The sequence below is a fragment of the Malus sylvestris genome, chromosome 13 (assembly GCF_916048215.2).
Source record: "Malus sylvestris chromosome 13, drMalSylv7.2, whole genome shotgun sequence".
Classification (NCBI taxonomy): domain Eukaryota; kingdom Viridiplantae; phylum Streptophyta; class Magnoliopsida; order Rosales; family Rosaceae; genus Malus; species Malus sylvestris.
Genome location: NC_062272.1, coordinates 29,884,315 through 29,905,394, shown reverse-complemented (window position 1 = coordinate 29,905,394; position 21,080 = coordinate 29,884,315). Strand labels below are relative to the sequence as shown.

Below are 21,080 nucleotides of genomic sequence, written 5' to 3'. Positions count from 1 at the left end.
GTCATCCAAAAGCCCAAAGCCGAGAATAGAAACTCACGAAAATGGAAACCTCCAAGAATAGAAACTTCCAACTTTTAGAAACTTTGGTTGCCAATTCCGATTTAGGAAAGATCAACCCAAAATGGAAACTTTTAGGCTTAGCTTTCCTACTTCAAGTAGGAAACCTCAAATCTTCAATTCTTCAATTTCATCCCAACCTTGTGTTCCAAGCATGTTCTTTTCAATTCAAGCTCACATTTTGCTCCAAAAGCTCCAACTTCCATCATTTCATGTAATATGTCCTTTAAACCTGAAAACACATGAAAGTATCTTAAAAGACTACTTTAACGAAGAAAACATAACAAAGATGCATAAGAACTAGCTAACTAAGGCGCATAAATATGCTCCTATCATGCACTCTCAATCAACATACACAAATAAATTATCAATCAAATAGATGAACGAATTAAATCCAAAACTTATGAAATAACAACTGAATGTAATCAAATCATATTGCAAGCATGTACATGGTTTCGAATTACCCCCCAACTAAGGGGGTTTAGTTTCTCATACTCACAACACAAAATTTATTGAATTGAAACATCGAAGACATAAGAAAGATTACACCTAAAACGCCCAAGAATTCCACTTTGAATTTCTGCACGTCAAGCTCCTCTTCTTCTTCTCCTTGCTGCGGCAGAGATGGTTAAAGGGACTTTTGGATGTGATTTTGGTTTAGGAAGGGAATTAGGATGGTATGGTGGTGCGGCAAGAGGTGTGGATGGTATATGGAGATGGAGAATGGTGGCTGGAGTAGAGGGATGGCTGCGGCAAGGTGTATGGGTGTGGCTGGAATGGATGAAGGCTGCGGCAAGGTGTGGGAATAGGGTTTAGACGATTTCTGATTTGTAGAGTGGGAGATCTTCGGCCAAAGGAGTAAAACACATATATATAGTGTCACAGCCCGTCCCAGAATTTCAATTACCGAGGACGTGAAATTACTAAAACGCCCTTAAACGGGATTAAGGTGCGTAAATTTGGTATTTGTTTTACACTAAGATCTTAAACTAGGGTTTAGATTTACATTTGTTTGGTCTAATAATTTTGTATTGGACTTAGGTGGGATCCCCACCTCCTGAAATCCTTCCCCAAAACCCGTAGGTTGTCTCTCTCCCTCTTTCTTCCTCGTCTCTCCCTCAGTCTCTCTCACACTCCCTCAGAAACACTCTCTCTCTCTTACTCTCGAACTCTCTCAAGCTCTCGGACAAACACCAAGAACAATCACAATCCTACACCAACGTCCGATCTAAGATCACCACGACACTCCTTAGGACCTCACGAGCACGGGAATACCAGTTTTAGGTAAGTTCTATTTCGAGAACCCTAGTTTTAAAACACCCCGTGTATTGGCACTGTTCACGAACTTAATTTTGGTTGTGTTTTAGGTTAAACAAAGATCACCACGAGTCTTAGGAAGTTCCAAGGAGGCTCGGAGTGCCTCGTTTGATCAAAATGGACGTCGGGATCGTCGGGTTCGAGTTTGGCCGAAATTGAAGAATTTTGAAAGGTTTGATCTTGTTGTTTTTAGGCCTTAAAACCCTTCCAACGTGTTAGTACATGTTAATTGCTTCATTTTGGTATAAAATTCGAAGAAATTGGTTGAAAAACGAAGGAGAATAGTGGATTTGAAAATTTTCCAGAAACCGGCGAACAGTCGCCGGCGACCGGTGACTCGCCGGAGAAGACAGGGAATCTTCCGTCAAGTTTGACGGAATATTCCGACGCCGTTAGTTAACTTTAACGGAAACCGTTAGTTTTTAACGGAATATACTAGGATTTGACGGAATATTCCCTAACGCCGTTCACTGTAGCCGTCAGTGTGCATGTCACGTGGCCGCGCGTGGGCCGCGCGTAGGTCCGTGCCACGTCAGGCGCGTGGGGGCGCGTGAGGACTCCAAAAATTATTTTAAAAATTTGGGGATGATCCTGAGGTTGTGTAGGTCACTGTGGTATATTCATATACCCAATTTGAGCATCGTATGAAGAATTAATTACCTAGTTTGGTTTAAGTGCGTTAAATGTGCGTTAAATGATTGTTTTAAGTTATTTCACTTCTAGGTGGAACATTTAACGAGGACGAGCACATCCAGGGGCGTCAAGGGGGTTACGACCCGGCGACATACCAGTGAGTGGGCATTGCTTTCTATATATATACCTATATACTCGATTTCCCCAGAAATCAAATTTAAATGAAAAGTATATTGAAATGAAATGAAATATGATGTGATTGCCATGCATAGAATATTATGGATATTATGAACTGTCGTATGATGCATATATGTATGATGGTGCTGTGGAAGCACAGGTAAGTATTTAATTAATATTATGATGATGATGATGATATATTGAGCTCATATCCTGCACCATGGTTTAGTGCTTATAGTATTCACCGCATCGCACGCTCGCCTTGGATCCAAGTAGATGCTGGTCGTACAGTCCACGCGGAGTGGGTACGACGGGCCAGTCGTAGAGTGTTAGTGAGATTATGACTGGTGGGTGACCTTAGGCTATTGTATACAGATGATTGATGAGAGAAGCACTAGAGCGAATATTACCATGAGTCGTTCAAACTACATTAGGTGGTTCCGACTTATGTGCAGAAGGCCGGACAGGTCACGCGGAGTGACTCCGGCAGAGAGTGAGATTGATAGATGTTGAGCTCTAGGTTCAATCGTTCAGGGCTATTAGAGGGCCTCCGATTGATTTCTATCTTTTACCTGATTATATTATGTTAATGCATTCATACTAAACTGTTGAAATTGGCATGGTACATTCTTTATTGAATCTGTTATAAGATTGATGATTGAGACAGTTGAGATATATATGCTATATACTATTTTTCTGGGAAAGTATACAGGTTTTCCAAAAAGGGGTTATAATTGTGGATTTGTGAAATGATTTGGAAAAGCTTTATTTTCGCCCACTCACGTTTTCTGTTTTTCGCCCCTCCAGGTTCTAGTTGATAGTTGAGGCGTTGGTGGCCTACGAGGACTGCTTCGGCGTTCTGACAGACTAAATAAATGTAGGATTCACCCGAGGGTGTTGTAAAATAGTTATGGTCCTACTTGACTGCACCTAGACGCTTATGCTCTGTTTATGTGTGTTTAGTACACTCTTATGCACATAGAATGCTAGGTTGTAAATAACTGCAATTAGTGGTTTTCGTTGACTCGTATTTTTTTATTAAATCGTTTCCGCTTGCGTTATGGTTACGTCACACTCACGTGACGGCCAGCACGTCCTAGTCTTCGGGTTAAGGGTGTGTCAGTTTGGTATCAGAGCATAGGTTGCAGTCCTGTATAACTAATGAGTTCTTTATTTGATTTTTGGATGTTTTCTGTCAGAATTATGCCGCCTCGTAGAGATCCTCGCCGTGCTGCTGAGTCTAATTTCCCCGATATAACTCAGTTAGGGGCAGCAATGGCTCAAGCTTTTCAGGCTAATATCCGTCCTCCTCAGAGAACGCCCGTAGAGACGATGTATAATCTGAAACTGGAAACCTTTGAGGGAAATGAAGGTTATGAAGGGGCAGAAAAGTGGTTGGATCGAATTGAGCAGACCTTTCAAGTGATGCAAAGTCAGGGAAACCTGCCAGCTAATAGATGGGTGGAGACCACCACCTGGTTTTTGGGCCGTGAGCCAGCTGCGTGGTGGATAAATCAGTCGAGGCACATGACTCCTGAAAGGGCAGCCGAATGGGAGGTATTTAAGGAAAATTTTATGAAGAGATTTGTTCCTCCGGAATATATAGATCGCAAGAAACAGGAATTCACCAGTCTGAAGCAGAGAAATATGTCTGCACATGAGTACTACAGGAAGTTTACTGATTTATCCCGTTATGATTCTGATTTAGCGGGTAATCAAGCAGAAATGCTTCGTCGTTTCAAGCTAGGATCTAAGAAGAAGTACAGAACGTTTGCCAATGCACTTCCCTGTGCCGATTATCATGAGTATTTTGAGATTCTGGTCAGGATGGAAGACTCTGATAATCTTCCGGACAGTGAGGATGAAGAGGATAAGGGTAATGGTCAGAAGAAAAATGAGAAAGGTAAAGGTGTTTCCATTCCAGGACCTCGTCAGATGCAGAATTTCAAGAAAAGTGGAATGAGTTCGAGTTCTTCCAGTGGTGGATTTAGTGCCACAGGTCCGAGGAGAGGAGGTGGTAGGTTTGGTAATGGACCTAGATTTTCTGGTCAGAGAGGCTTTGGTGGTACTGGTAGTTCGGGTCCTCCGTTATGTCGCCGTTGTAATTTCCGACATCATGGGGAATGTAGGAGAAGCAGTGGTGCATGCTTTACATGTGGTCAGACAGGACATAGAGCTATGTATTGTCCCCAGAATCAGCAGAGGCCCCAGCAGCCTGTTATGCCAACCTCAGCACCGACTCAACAGAACTTTAATTCAGGCAGTTATGGCCAGGGTGGTCGTGGTGGTGCTTATCACTATCAGGGTGATGCTGCTCCTTATGCTCCGGGACAGTATCACTATTCCCAGGATCCTTATTTTCAGAGTGGATATTCTCAGGATCAAGGAGGTTATACTTCATATCCGTCTATGCCAGCTAGCGGATCTCAGTGGTATCAGGGGGGTCAGCCCCAACAGAGCGGAGTTGCTGCTAGTAGTGCAGGGTCGTTTAGGCCGCCTGCCCAGGCAGGTCAAGGACGTACTCATCAGGGACGAGGTAACCAGAGTGGCAGAGGTCGTGGAGGACGACAGCCAGCTCAGGGACGCGTTAACCACATATCGCTGCAAGATGCTCAGAACCATCCAGACTTGATTATGGGTACGTTGAATGTTCTTGGTCATTTTGCTAGAGTTTTGATTGATTGTGGTGCTACACACTCTGTGATTTCTCATACATTTGCTCAAATAACGCAACCTCATCCTTCACCTCTAGGGTTTGATTTAGAGTTTGCTATGCCTAGAGGGGATAAATGTTATGTTGATAGTTTTTACTCTGGGTGTCCAGTGATGGTAGATAATGTCATTATGCCTGCTAATCTTATCCCGTTAGACATCGTGGATTTTGATGTGATTTTAGGGGCGGATTGGTTGCATTATAATCGCGCCCATATAGATTGTTACGGGAAATCAGTTACTTTTCTTCGTCCTGGACTACCCGAGGTTACATTTGTGGGTGAAAGAAGTGGGGTGAGGCATGGTGTTATTTCCGCCATAAGGACAAAGAAATTGTTATCCAAGGGTTGTCAGGGATACTTGGCACATGTGGTTTTGAATGATGTTGATTCCGGTAGTGTGGAGGAAGTCGGAGTAGTCAGACACTATCCTGATGTATTTCCAGATGATTTACCTGGGTTGCCTCCAGATAGAGATGTGGAATTTTCGATTGAATTGCTTCCAGGTACGAATCCTATCTCTTTGGCTCCTTTTAGAATGGCACCAGCGGAATTAAGAGAGTTGAAAATTCAATTGCAAGAGTTAATTGATAAAGGTTTCATTCAGCCTAGTTCTTCACCTTGGGGAGCTCCAGTGTTGTTTGTAAGAAAGAAAGATGGAACTTTGAGATTGTGCATTGATTACAGGCAATTGAATCGGGTGACGATTAAAAACCGTTATCCCTTGCCTCGTATAGATGATTTATTTGATCAGCTCAAAGGTGCCTGTGTGTTTTCTAAGATCGATTTGAGGTCTGGGTATTATCAATTAAAGATTAAAGATGAGGATGTTCATAAAACAGCTTTCAGAACTCGTTATGGGCATTATGAGTTTTTGGTGATGCCATTTGGATTAACGAACGCTCCTGCAGCTTTCATGAGATTGATGAATGAAGTATTCCAGGAATATCTTGACAAGTTTGTTATTGTTTTTATTGATGACATCCTGGTATATTCTAAGTCGAAATCAGACCATATTCGACATCTTAACTTGGTGTTAAGGAAATTGAGGGAACACCGGTTATATGCCAAGTTTAGTAAATGTGAATTTTGGCTGGATCAAGTGGCATTTTTGGGACATGTGGTATCAGCTCAGGGAATTCAAGTGGATCCTCAAAAGATAGCAGCAGTGGAAAATTGGGAACAACCTCGAACGGTCACTGAGGTGCGGAGTTTTCTTGGTTTGGCAGGTTATTATAGACGATTTGTTCAAGACTTTTCTATGATTGCCTTGCCATTAACGAAGTTAACCAGGAAGGATGTTAAGTTTGAGTGGGATGAAAGTTGTGAGCAAAGTTTCCAGCAGTTGAAGTATTGCCTTACTCATGCACCTGTGTTAGTACTTCCTGATGATAATGGTAACTTCGAGATCTATAGTGATGCTTCTTTGAATGGTTTGGGTTGTGTTTTGATGCAGCATAGTAGAGTGATTGCCTATGCTTCTAGGCAGTTGAAGACTCATGAAAGAAACTATCCGACTCACGATCTTGAGTTGGCAGCTATTGTGTTTGCTTTGAAGATTTGGAGACATTATCTCTATGGCGAGAAATGTAAGATCTTTACCGATCATAAAAGCCTTCAGTACCTTTTCACTCAGCATGATCTTAATCTTCGTCAGAGAAGATGGTTGGAATTGTTAAGTGATTATGATTGCACGATTGAGTACCATCCGGGTCGTGCAAATGTGGTAGCTGATGCTCTGAGTAGGAAGCCTCAAGGGCGACTTAATGCTTTGTATGCCAGTCGTGTTCCTCTTCTGGCAGAGTTGAGATCTACTGGAGTAGAGTTAGAATGGGAAGAGCAAAGTGAAGCTTTTCTTGCCAATTTTCAAGTCAAGCCAATTTTAATTGATCGGGTGCTTGCAGCTCAATCGTGGGATGAAGAGATTCAAGAATTGATCAATTTAAGAAATGAAGGGAAGAAGAAAGATCTCAAGATCCGAGGATCAGATGGTATGCTTATGCAAGAGAACAGGATGTATGTGCCTAGTAATGAGGAACTGAAGAAGGAAATCTTGGATGAAGCACATTGTTCGGCTTATGCTATGCACCCAGGAGGAACTAAAATGTATCATACCATTCGACCATTCTACTATTGGCCGGGTATGAAGAGGGAGATTGCGGAGTATGTGAGTAGGTGTATTGTCTGCCAGCAGGTTAAGGCTGAAAGAAAGAAGCCGTTTGGGAGATTGCAACCACTTCCCGTTCCCCAGTGGAAATGGGAGAATATAACGATGGATTTTGTGTATAAGCTGCCACGTACACAAAATGGTTTTGATGGCATTTGGGTGGTTGTAGATCGACTTACCAAATCAGCACATTTTATTCCAGTAAGGGAGAAGTATTCTTTAAATAAGTTGGCTCAGTTATTCATATCGAAGGTTGTAAAGTATCATGGTGTCCCAGTGAATATTATTTCTGATCGAGATCCAAGATTTACTTCTAAGTTTTGGATAGCTTTTCAAGAAGCTTTGGGTACTAGATTGCTTTACAGTACAGCTTATCATCCACAGACAGATGGTCAGTCAGAGAGAACTATTCAGACACTCGAGGATATGTTGAGATCCTCTGTGATGCAATTTGGTGATTCTTGGCATGATCGCTTGGATTTGATGGAGTTTGCCTACAATAATAGTTTTCATTCGAGTATTGGAATGTCTCCATTTGAAGCACTTTATGGTAAAGCTTGCCGTACGCCATTATGTTGGTCAGAGGTTGGTAAAAGAATACTTGAGGGCCCAGAGATTGTGGATGAGACTACTCAGAATATTCAGGTAATTAAATCTAACCTGAAAGTGGCCCAGGATAGACAAAAGAGCCTAGCGGATCGACATACCACGGACAGAATGTATAATGTGGGCGACTATGTTTTTCTGAAATTATCGCCTTGGAGAGGTGTGGTTCGCTTTGGAAAGAAAGGAAAGCTAAGTCCCAGGTACATTGGACCTTATGAGATCACTGAGAGGATTGGTGAAGTTGCTTACAGGTTGGAGCTACCTCCAGAGTTGTCTAAGGTACATAATGTGTTCCATGTCTCGATGCTTCGGCATTATGTGTCAGATCCTTCACATGTGATTCCTCCTCAACCATTGGAAATTAATCCGGATTTGACATACGATGAGGAACCAGTGACTATACTGGATTGGAAAGATAAGACCTTGAGGAATAAGACCGTGAGCTTGGTAAAAGTATTGTGGAGGAACCATTCAGCGGAAGAAGCTACTTGGGAGACAGAAGATCGGATGAGAGATATGTATCCGAGGTTATTCTATGACTTTTGATGTTCTGGTTAGTGATTGGAATTTCGGGGACGAAATTCTATAAGGAGGGGAGATTGTCACAGCCCGTCCCAGAATTTCAATTACCGAGGACGTGAAATTACTAAAACGCCCTTAAACGGGATTAAGGTGCGTAAATTTGGTATTTGTTTTACACTAAGATCTTAAACTAGGGTTTAGATTTACATTTGTTTGGTCTAATAATTTTGTATTGGACTTAGGTGGGATCCCCACCTCCTGAAATCCTTCCCCAAAACCCGTAGGTTGTCTCTCTCCCTCTTTCTTCCTCGTCTCTCCCTCAGTCTCTCTCACACTCCCTCAGAAACACTCTCTCTCTCTTACTCTCGAACTCTCTCAAGCTCTCGGACAAACACCAAGAACAATCACAATCCTACACCAACGTCCGATCTAAGATCACCACGACACTCCTTAGGACCTCACGAGCACGGGAATACCAGTTTTAGGTAAGTTCTATTTCGAGAACCCTAGTTTTAAAACACCCCGTGTATTGGCACTGTTCACGAACTTAATTTTGGTTGTGTTTTAGGTTAAACAAAGATCACCACGAGTCTTAGGAAGTTCCAAGGAGGCTCGGAGTGCCTCGTTTGATCAAAATGGACGTCGGGATCGTCGGGTTCGAGTTTGGCCGAAATTGAAGAATTTTGAAAGGTTTGATCTTGTTGTTTTTAGGCCTTAAAACCCTTCCAACGTGTTAGTACATGTTAATTGCTTCATTTTGGTATAAAATTCGAAGAAATTGGTTGAAAAACGAAGGAGAATAGTGGATTTGAAAATTTTCCAGAAACCGGCGAACAGTCGCCGGCGACCGGTGACTCGCCGGAGAAGACAGGGAATCTTCCGTCAAGTTTGACGGAATATTCCGACGCCGTTAGTTAACTTTAACGGAAACCGTTAGTTTTTAACGGAATATACTAGGATTTGACGGAATATTCCCTAACGCCGTTCACTGTAGCCGTCAGTGTGCATGTCACGTGGCCGCGCGTGGGCCGCGCGTAGGTCCGTGCCACGTCAGGCGCGTGGGGGCGCGTGAGGACTCCAAAAATTATTTTAAAAATTTGGGGATGATCCTGAGGTTGTGTAGGTCACTGTGGTATATTCATATACCCAATTTGAGCATCGTATGAAGAATTAATTACCTAGTTTGGTTTAAGTGCGTTAAATGTGCGTTAAATGATTGTTTTAAGTTATTTCACTTCTAGGTGGAACATTTAACGAGGACGAGCACATCCAGGGGCGTCAAGGGGGTTACGACCCGGCGACATACCAGTGAGTGGGCATTGCTTTCTATATATATACCTATATACTCGATTTCCCCAGAAATCAAATTTAAATGAAAAGTATATTGAAATGAAATGAAATATGATGTGATTGCCATGCATAGAATATTATGGATATTATGAACTGTCGTATGATGCATATATGTATGATGGTGCTGTGGAAGCACAGGTAAGTATTTAATTAATATTATGATGATGATGATGATATATTGAGCTCATATCCTGCACCATGGTTTAGTGCTTATAGTATTCACCGCATCGCACGCTCGCCTTGGATCCAAGTAGATGCTGGTCGTACAGTCCACGCGGAGTGGGTACGACGGGCCAGTCGTAGAGTGTTAGTGAGATTATGACTGGTGGGTGACCTTAGGCTATTGTATACAGATGATTGATGAGAGAAGCACTAGAGCGAATATTACCATGAGTCGTTCAAACTACATTAGGTGGTTCCGACTTATGTGCAGAAGGCCGGACAGGTCACGCGGAGTGACTCCGGCAGAGAGTGAGATTGATAGATGTTGAGCTCTAGGTTCAATCGTTCAGGGCTATTAGAGGGCCTCCGATTGATTTCTATCTTTTACCTGATTATATTATGTTAATGCATTCATACTAAACTGTTGAAATTGGCATGGTACATTCTTTATTGAATCTGTTATAAGATTGATGATTGAGACAGTTGAGATATATATGCTATATACTATTTTTCTGGGAAAGTATACAGGTTTTCCAAAAAGGGGTTATAATTGTGGATTTGTGAAATGATTTGGAAAAGCTTTATTTTCGCCCACTCACGTTTTCTGTTTTTCGCCCCTCCAGGTTCTAGTTGATAGTTGAGGCGTTGGTGGCCTACGAGGACTGCTTCGGCGTTCTGACAGACTAAATAAATGTAGGATTCACCCGAGGGTGTTGTAAAATAGTTATGGTCCTACTTGACTGCACCTAGACGCTTATGCTCTGTTTATGTGTGTTTAGTACACTCTTATGCACATAGAATGCTAGGTTGTAAATAACTGCAATTAGTGGTTTTCGTTGACTCGTATTTTTTTATTAAATCGTTTCCGCTTGCGTTATGGTTACGTCACACTCACGTGACGGCCAGCACGTCCTAGTCTTCGGGTTAAGGGTGTGTCATATAGGCACCTAAAACCCTAATGAAATCAGATTGAAATAATGGGCTAGGGTTAAGGTTTGTAAAATAGGGCTTCTAGGATGGAAAGGTGCGGCATGGGCTTAGGGTAAATAATCAGATTCTTTTGCATGTGAACAAGGCCTAGGTGCGGCTGATTAAGTGGCTAGGGTTAGGGTTTAGGTGCGACATAGGTCCAAGAAGTAAGGATGGGTCATCCAAAAGCCCAAAGCCGAGAATAGAAACTCACGAAAATGGAAACCTCCAAGAATAGAAACTTCCAACTTTAGAAACTTTGGTTGCCAATTCCGATTTAGGAAAGATCAACCCAAAATGGAAACTTTTAGGCTTAGCTTTCCTACTTCAAGTAGGAAACCTCAAATCTTCAACTCTTCAATTCCATCCCAACCTTGTGTTCCAAGCATGTCCTTTTCAATCCAAGCTCATATTTTGCTCCAAAAGCTCCAACTTGCATCATTTCATGTAATATGTCCTTTAAACCTGAAAACACATGAAAGTAGCTTAAAAGACTACTTTAACGAAGAAAACATAACAAAGATGCATAAGAACTAGCTAACTAAAGCGCATAAATATGCTCCTATCAGTTAACAAAGAAAGGGTAGGGAAAACAAACGTTCTTCAAGCGATAGTAAGCAAAGTAATGAAATTGAGACTTCAAATTCACTTAGAGTGCAGAAGTTAACTTTAACACACAAGGGGGAGACTTAAACAACTCCTTAGGGCCGAATTCATTGTTTTGGACCCTCACTTCAACAAACAATACTTTGGAACTCTTTTTCTCAACTTTTCAACTCATTTTTTTTTTCAAACTTTTCATACTTTTTTCTTCAATTTTTTCTTTTTCCACGAATTTTTTTTTTCTTTTCTTTGCCGTGCCTATGGCACACAATTCCTCATGAAAAATACTTCCCCCACACTTGGTTTCTGCCAACATAGATCAAAAGGAATTCAATTTGAATCATGCTTTACTATGCTTTAAGAACAAGGGTATGGATGGTCCTAAACTAGGCTAGGTGAGGATAATGTGGGTTAACAACAACATAGGCTAAACAAGGCTCAACGGGGTTAAACTTAAACATAAAATGATATGGGATACACGGCAGTTTGGCTAAGGTGGTGGTAACTACACAACTTTATCTTGAATATGTGTTATGCAAATCAATAACATGCTTTGAATGAAATGGGCATGAGTTCTAGCATTTGGAACTAAATGATGAAACGCCTTCTAAATAGTAACCAAGCAAGGAATAATGAGATCGTGCAACGACTTAGAAAACAAAGAATGCACAGATTTTAACTCTCCAAATAAACGTTTAGGCTCAAGTCTCACAAGGTTGTAGCGTTAGTTTGAGTTCCTTCCTTCAAGCATGTTACAAAAACTGATTTTTTTTCTTTTATGATTGCATGTGAATTCATAAGTTATAACAACAACCAAGCATAAACAAAGAGTAAATCAAACTTTCATCCATGTTAATCACTCTCTTTAACAGTCATGCACTTAAAAACCAAATCCTCATCATTGTGTTGGAAGGTACCCTAAGACACAAACAAACACACAAAAACAACTCTTTTTGGGTTTTTAAAACAAATTTTTCAAATTTTTATGTGATTTTCGGATTTTTACTTCAAAACACACTAAAACACACCAAAACTGCTCAAAAACACTTAAAAACAGCAAGGAACAAGTCTCCAAGTTAAGGGTGATAAAATCCCATGAATTTGCATTTAAAACATTTAGTTACCCCCCCACACTTAAATCAAACATTGTCCTCAATGTTTCAAGCATAAAATCACACTAAACAAAAAGAAACACACAAACAGCAACTAAAAGAACTAAATAGGCAGATTCGAAATAAATAACAAAGTGAAGAGTTTAGGAACGCAAATCTGGAATTGAAGTAATTCCTTGGTCTTCCTTTGTTGAATTGCATGGGTTGCCTCCCAAGTAGCGCTTTCCTTAACGTCGTACAGCCGGACGAAAAACACAATCATGGCCCATTGGAGCCCACGGCATGGAGTGGGATCTCCTCCACAACCTGCCCCACAAAGTTCTTGTACATTGCATCCTTGAACGGAAATGGATAGTGATGTTTGTTGATGGGTGCGTTGTGTTGCCTAAGGTTCATGTTCATGCGCCCACCATCGGAGATTTGCTTGGGTGCCTGCACCAATGAAGGAAACCACCTATCAACTTTAATGGGAATTGAATTTGGACTAGGTGCCTTACCTTGGTGTTGTGATGAAGTGGCAGCAACATGAACTTTTTTTCTCATGGTGTTCTCGGCCACATTGGGTATCTTAAGGGCAGTGGCCGTGGGGTCCTTATGCTCTACTCCAATTCCCTCGTCTTGCATGGCTCTTGATGCAACCTTTGTGTTAGGGGCTGAATGGTCTGTCCCTATCTTTTCTATTGTATCCATAACACAACAAGAACGAACAACGTTAGGAGTTTCAATGGATTCAGAAATTTTAAAACAAATCATATCACCACCAAATGCCATAGTTACTTCTCCTTTGGCTACATCAATCTTGGTTTGAGCCGTTTTCATGAAAGGCCGTCCAAGGAGAATGGGCAATGAAGGAGCATGATCTGATTCATCCATCTCAAGAACATAGAAATCCGCCGGAAAGATCAAATGATTAACCTGCACCAAAACATCTTCCACAACTCCCTTTGGATATGCATTAGATCTATCGGCCAATTGTATGATTACACCATCATTTTTTAACTTGCCTAGGTTCATAGATGCATAAATTGAATATGGCATAACATTTATGGATGCACCTAAGTCTAACATGGCTGATTTGAACCTAGTATTACCAATGACACAAGGAATGGTGAAACTACCCGGATCTTTGCATTTAGGAGGTAGTTTACGTTGTATCATGGCAGACACATTCTCACTTACCTGTACCACTTCTTTCTCCCGAAAACGTTTCTTTGTTGTACAAAGCTTCTTCAAACACTTGGCGTACTTCGGGATTTGCTTGATTGCATCCAAGAGAGGTATGTTAACTTGAACCTTCCTAAATGTCTCTAGAACATCTTTTTCCTCCTCTTCATTCTTGAATTGCAAAAATCTGCTAGTAAAGGGCACATTGGGTGGAATAATGTTAGAATTAACCAAACTTGGACTCATCTTACCTAGGGTGGACGGATTGGATGGCTTAGGGGCCATGGGTGCTTGCGGCAAAGGTGGTGCTACCTTTGCCGTGAGTGGACTTGGTGTCTCCTCTTCAGATTTCAACGTTTCATCCTCTTTGGGACCTGATTTTGGTGGTGTAGGACCTGCCCCAACTTCTTTTCCACTCCTTAGCATGATTGCATTGGCGGTTTCAAAACCTCCTTTTGGATTCGCAATGGTTGAACTAGGAAGCTTTCCTTGTTCTCTAAACTGCCCAACAAACTCCGCAATCTGCCCAATTTGCTTCTCCAATTGATCTACCCTAATGTTCGTGCTTTGCATTGCTTGGGTTTGCTTTTCCTGCCCATGAGTCAACTTGGTTAGTATCTTAAGAAGTGCATCATTGTCTAGGGACGTACCTGAAGCATTTGGGTCAGATTGTGGTTGGTTTTGATTGGGTGTGTACGGCTTGGTGAAGAACCCCGGGGGTTGTTGCCTAAAGCCTCCTTGGTTTTGAGGTTGTTGGGGCTCCCTCCACTTGAAATTTGGGTGGTCTCTCCAACCGGGATTATATGTGTTTGAATATGGATCGTTCCTTGGTTGTTTGTGACCTTGAAACCCAATTGCATGGGCGCTTTCCCATCCACCATTTTCAATCAACTGTGGACACTTTTCAGAGACATGTCCTTGGATGGAACATACGCCACATACAATTGGTCCTTGCATCTTCATGCCCTCGGCCATCTGAGACACAAGAGAAGTAAGATATATGTGAGCATTCGTTTGTTTTCCCTATCCTTTCCTTGTTAACCAACACCCCAAGCCCCATTACAACCCTTAACTTCTATCTTGAGTGTTAGGTGTTTCAATTTGTGGAGTTTGAATTTGGTATGAGCATATGGTGTCACTGGTTCTCGCATCTAAGTAGTAGCATTCCATTCATGAGATCATATCTAAACATGCTTCTTAACTCTAGAAATTGCGTTCTTTGTGAAACATATATGTGAGCATTCGTTTTCATATCTACATCAATCTTCTCACATATGACTAGTGTAGGGTGTGGAGTTAGAAAATCTGAGTGAAAATAGAGTGCATATCTTGTAAGGAATTGAGGGAATTCTCTAACGCATGTTACTACATTCAAAGCATTGTTTTAATTGATTACTTGTGAACTAGTAAGTGGTGGCTTTAATTAAGTATGTGCTTGTGTAAAGATGACTCAAATCTGTGGGGATAACAATCTTTAACATGTCATGTGCATTGGAAATCCCTGAGGCAAACGTTGGAAGGTTTAGGTTTTGTTTTGGTTAGTTTGTTTCGTTTTGTTTCCTTTCTTTTGTTTGTTTTGCTCGAGGACTAGCAAAAGCTAAGTGTGGGGGAATTTGATAGGAGCATATTTATGCGCCTTAGTTAGCTAGTTCTTATGCATTTCCATGGTGTTTTCTTAGTTAAAGTAGTCTTTTAAGCTAGTTTTATGTGTTTTCAGGTTTTAAGGCCAAAGGATGCAAGAAGATGCATTTTGGAGCTTTTTGGAGCAAAATTGGGCTTGGAATGATTATCACATAATTGGAGCCAAGGTTTGGACGAATTTGAAGACTTGAAGATGATGATTCCTACTTGAACAAGGTTTCCTAGTTGAAGTAGGAAAGTGCTTACATGAAGGAGGATTCCTAATCGAGGAAGGATTCCTAATCGACGAAGGATTCCTAATCAACAAAGGATTCCTAATTGAAGATGGATTCCTAATCACAAGAGGATTCCTAATTGAAGATGGATTCCTAATCACATGAGGATTCCTAGAAGAACAAGGATTCCTCCTCCAACAAGGATTCCTACTTGAAGTAGGAAAGTTAAGCCAAGGTTTCCTACTTTGGTTTGATTTTTCCTAATTGTCCCTAAAAGTTCCAGCAATTATGAAGACTTTCTAAGCATTCTAGGACACAAAACAAAAGCCTAGAACCCTTTTGAACCCTTGCCGCACCCCCCTTTGCATTTCCTCTTCCTTATTTCCTGTTTTTATGCTTTAAAACACCTTCCTTTTGTGTTTTAAACCCTAGCCGAATTTCCCTTGCCCTTTCCTTTAATTTTCTGATTTATTTCCTAATTCTAGAATCCTTAGACTTAATTTCTGATTACCTAATTAGCCTAGGGTTTTTAATTTCCTAATCCCTTTAAATAAACATGTTTGTGCAGCCACAAACGGAGCCATTCATCCAGAAAATAATCCTTCACGCCAGAAACCATTCTCCATCTTCAACAGCCCCATTCCTTCACCATTCACCCAAATTTCTGCCACAAAACCACCCTAGCCGCACCACCCATCAACCCTAAACACTTCCATACATCCTCCATCCATTCTACATCATTCAAATACCCAAGAATCTGCCCATTCAGTCCCATTCACGCCAGAAACATCACCACTCTCTCTGCCGCACCTATCCTTCACCATTCACCAAATTTTCTGACCAAAAACCACCCTAGCCGTCCCATACACCTATCCCAGTCATAAACCCATCGTTCTACACCATTCATAACCCCCAAAACTCACCCATTCGTGTGCAGCAGCAAGGAGAAAGAAGGAAGGACTCTTGGATGCTTAAGCTTCATCGTTGGTGCATTCTAGGTGTAATTCGTTTTATGCTTTCAATGTTTAATTTCTTTTCCTTTCGTTTTGCTACGAACATGAGTGGCTAAACCCCTATTGGTTAGGGGTAATTTCGAAGCCATGACTATGTATGCAAGTTGATTTAATAAATTCCAGTTATGAGTTCTTGAATCGTGAATGCAATTGGCTTAACTGTGCGAGTAATAACTTATTTGTGTTTGTTAATTAGGGGTCGACACTTAATTGGCTTGCATGAATATGTTGCTAGAATATAAGGTTGTTTCACATAATCGTCACACACTTATATTCATATGTAGTGAAGGTCGCTAGTCACGATCGCGTTAAGTTCAATTCCTAACATGAGTGACATGATGTCATAGTTGCAAGTGCTTTGTCAATGCTTATAGTTTTCATTGAACGTAATGATCTTTGATTGTATCTTTATTATGATGTCATGTAGGGAACTTTTGAGGAATGCTTTGGGTTGTCGAATGATGTCATCCAATCCAATAACACAAGGAAAACTTGAGAATTAACTAGTGATGTCACGGTTAATTTGGGGCATTGTCATTCATAATTCAACGAAGGAATAACTGGAAATTGAGTCGTTTGCATACTTGTCATGTGTGTAGAAAGAGCCCCTAACTAGCCTTCTACCCATCTATTTCACAAAAATCGTTTTTACAATCTGCCCTATTTCCAATCTGTTTTCTTTATTTTAATTTTCGTCAAAACAAAATCCCCCTTTATTTTAGAGTCTTAGATTAGTTAGAAAGTGTGTTAGTTTATGTTTTCTAGTGTTTTGAGTCAAGTTATAACATAAATTCGTCCAAATTTGTGTTAGTACTCAAAACTGCCCAGATTGTGCTTCTAAGGCAGTTTTGAGTGTTTATTTGCTGTTTTGGTTCCTTTGCCTTGTTTTGGTGTTTTAACTTTTAATTTTACATTCTTTGAGTCTAGTTTAGTGTTTTAACTTTGTTTTTACATCATTGAGTCAGTTTTCAAGTGTTTAGCAATCCCTCCTAATCCCCGGTTTAGAACGATCCCTACTTACATCTTTGCTACAATTTGACAAAAAGAGGGTTTAATTTGTGTGCTTATCTATTTCGCATCACAAAGAAAGGTAAGGATAAACAAAGGTTCTTAAAGAAATAGTAAGCAAAGTAAGGAAATTGACACTTAGAATTCACTTTTGAATGCAAAAATCAACTTTTAAACACAAGGGAAGATTCATGCAACACTTAGGGTCAAATTCAAACTTTTGGACCCTTTCTTCAACAACCAACACATGTGAGTTCATTCTCACTTATTTTTCAACTCTTTTTCATACTTTTCACACACTTTTCTTCTTCCTTTTCTTTTTCCACGAATTTTTTTTTTCTCTCTTTTTTTTTTGTATGCCCTTTTCTTTCTTTTGGCACACAAAACACACTTTGAAAACCCCCACACTTGTTTTTCTGCAAAAATCAAAAGGAATTCCCTCTAAGTCATGCTTCACTATTCTTTGAGAATAAGGGTGTGGACAGTCCTAATCTAGGCTAGGTAGGGATAATGTGGTTAACAAAGAAAATAGGCTAACGAAGGCTCAAAGGGGGTTAAACCTACAAAACATATGACAAAAGGGAGAGGTTTTTTGGCTTTGGTGGTAACTAAACAACTTCATCTTGAATATGTGTTATGCACTCAATATCATGCTTTGAATGGAACGGGCATGAGTTCTAGTATTTGGATCTATAATGATGAAACGCATTCTAAGTAGCAACCAGGCAAAGAATGATGAGATCATGCAACGACTTTAGAAAACAAGAATGCACAGATTAATAACTCTCCAAATAACGTTTAGGCTCAAGTCTCACAAGGATGTAGCGTTAGTTTGAGTTCCTTCCTTCAAGCATGTTACAAAAACTGATTTTTTTTCTTTAAGATTGCATGTGAATTCATAAGTTATAACCACAACCAAGCATGAACAAAGAGTAAATCAAATTTTCATCCATTTTTATAACTCTCTTTAACAGCCATGTAATTACAAACCAAATCCTAATCATTGTGTTGGAAGATACCCTAAGACACAAACACACACACAAAAACAACTTGAAAACAACTCTTTTTGGGTTTTTTAAAACAATTTTTCAAATTTTTTTTTGTGATTTTCAGATTTGTAAGTCAAAACACACCAAAACTGCTTAAAAACACTTAAAAACAGCAAGGAACAAGTCTATAAGTAATGGGTGATAAAATCCCACGAATTTGCATCAAAAACACTTAGTTACCCCCCACACTTAAATCAAACATTGTCCTCAATGTTTTAAGCATAAAGTTACACAAAACACAAAGAAACCAACAAACAGCAACTTAAATAAGTAAACAGGGCAGATTAGAAACAACAACAAAGAGAAGGGTTTAGGAACGCAAATCTGGAAGTGGAGTGAAAGTTTCATCGTTCCTAAGTTGACGATACTGCTCTTTAAGCTTCCCTAGGTGCCACGGCATGGAATTGATCCTTGAATGGAAGGTGATACTTGAAATGATCCGGCAATGGTTTAAATTTGAGAGTGGGTGCCTAAATCATTAACAACATGTAAGTATAAAATGTAATGGAAATTGGAGTAGATGACTTACTTTTTCTCTCCGTAAAGAACTCAAGGACGAACACCACTTCTTTTAAAGTTTCAGGGACTTTGAATTTGGCCAGATTTACTACGATGGTTGTGATTTGTCCCGTGTCATCAAACTCAAATTCTTTGGGCTTTGTTGTTTCAAATACGTCCTCTTTGATGAATTCTTGATATTCTCCAGCCACTACTTTCTCTTGAATCATTCTTCTTGGTGTACAAAGTCCTTTGAACAATTCAACACAATCTAGAACTTGCTTTGTTGCACCAAGAATGGGAATATCATTTTGCACCTTGGGAAGAGCTTCCACAATGTCTTTTTCACTCTCTTCTTGCTTGGTGATAGGAGCATATTTATGCGCTTTAGTTAGCTAGTTCTTATGCATGTTTGTTATGTTTTCTTCGTTTAAAGTAGTATTTTAAGCTAGGTTCATGTGTTTTCAGGTTTTAAGGGCATATTACATAAAATGATGCAATTTGGAGCCTTTTGGAGCAAAATGGAGCTTGGAATGGAAGTCACATACTTGGAGCCAAGGGAATGGACGAGAATGAAGATTTGAAGATTTGAGGAGTCCTAGTTGAAGAAGGATTCCTAATCAACGAAGGATTCCTAATCAACGGAGGAGTCCTAGCTAAGGATGGATTCGTAGTCAAAGATGGATTCCTAGAAGGATGAGGATTCCTACTCAAGCAAGGTTTCCTACTTGACGAAGGAGAATTAAAGTCAAAGAATCAGCTCAAATGAAGAAATCTTCTCCAAAACATCATCCATAACCTTATCTTATCCAAACAAACCTTATCCTATCCTATCTTATCCAAATCTGAATCCATTGATACTTTAGCTGAGAAGGGGGGTTCATAACTAGATTAGAATGCTTAAAACTAGATTTCTAGAAGCCCTATCCCTGCACATATAAGGTGCCGCACTTATCCCCTTTCTAGAACTTGTTTTCCTTGCCTTGCAAGGCATTCTAGAAGGCCTATCCATATCCTATAATTCCTGCCGCACCTTGGTGAACCTTTTCCCTTGTGGATTCTGATTTCTAAGCCTAATTCCTTGTGGATTTGGGTTATTCAAGTCCATATCTGATTCCCCTAGGGTTTTAAGTGCCTATATATACTCATATAAACCCCTAGATCAGATCACCACCTCTCATACACAACCATTCACGCCAGAATTCAATCCTTGATTTCTGCCGCACCTTTCCATCACCATAGTCCCTAATTTCTGCCCAAAATCATCCCTAGCCGTACCCCCCATCAACCCTAAACACCATCACCCATTCCCCATCCATTCTCCACCATTTAAAGAACCCAAAGAACCTGTCCAAAGTCCAAGTGCCTGATAGGAGCATATTTATTCTACTTAATTGGCTTGTTCTCGTGCATTTAGGTTGTGTTTACTTAGCTATTTTAGTGTTTAAAGTCACTTTTGTGTGTTTTCAGGTTCTAAGGTCAAAGTGTGCAAAAAGAAGCAAAATGGAGCCTTTTGGAGCAAAAGGAATGGATGAATTGAAGTCTTGAAGAAAGTTGGTTTCCTAATCCAAGAAGGATTCCTAATCAACAGAGGATTCCTAATTGAAGAAGGATTCCTACTCATTTGAGGATTCCTAGAAGAACAAGGATTCCTACTCCAACAATGATTCCTACTTGAAGTAGGAAAGTTAAGCCAAGGTTTCCTATTTTGGTTGACCTTTCCTATTCCTAAATGTCCTTAAGTTCCAGCCACTTTGATTGCCTTTTATGCATTTTGGGACACCAAACAAAGGCCCTAGAATTCTTAGGGACCTTTGCCGCACATCATACACCAATCCCTTGTCCTTGCCGCACAAGCTTTCCCTTTCCCTTTAAGTTTTAGGACAGTTATACCTTTCCTAAAGCTTTGCCGCACCTTGTAAGGGATTTTTGACCTTTCCTCTTCCTTGCCGTGCAAGGGAGAGGGTTTCTTTCCCAAAATCTGACTTAAAACACATTCCTTTTGTGTTTTAAGTAATTGCCGCAACTTTAGGTGGGTTTCCTTTAAGTTTCTGATTTTATTTCCTAATTCTAGAATCCTTAGACTTAATTTCCGATTTCCTAATC

The 21,080-nt window shown here is 40.4% G+C and overlaps 1 long non-coding RNA gene across 2 annotated transcripts; it reads left to right on the top strand.

Annotated features, from left to right (window-relative positions):
* The first annotated feature begins 933 nt into the window (after positions 1 to 933).
* LOC126597070 (uncharacterized) lies at positions 934 to 3,285 on the top strand. 2 transcript variants are annotated; one of them, XR_007614124.1, is made up of 5 exons: positions 934 to 1,006; positions 1,180 to 1,341; positions 1,425 to 1,546; positions 2,098 to 2,164; positions 2,992 to 3,285. It is a non-coding gene; the product is annotated as an uncharacterized LOC126597070 (long non-coding RNA). The 2 variants fall into 2 exon arrangements; XR_007614123.1 differs by lacking the exon at positions 934 to 1,006 and having other exon boundaries at positions 1,110 to 1,341.
* Positions 3,286 to 21,080: the final 17,795 nt, after the last annotated feature.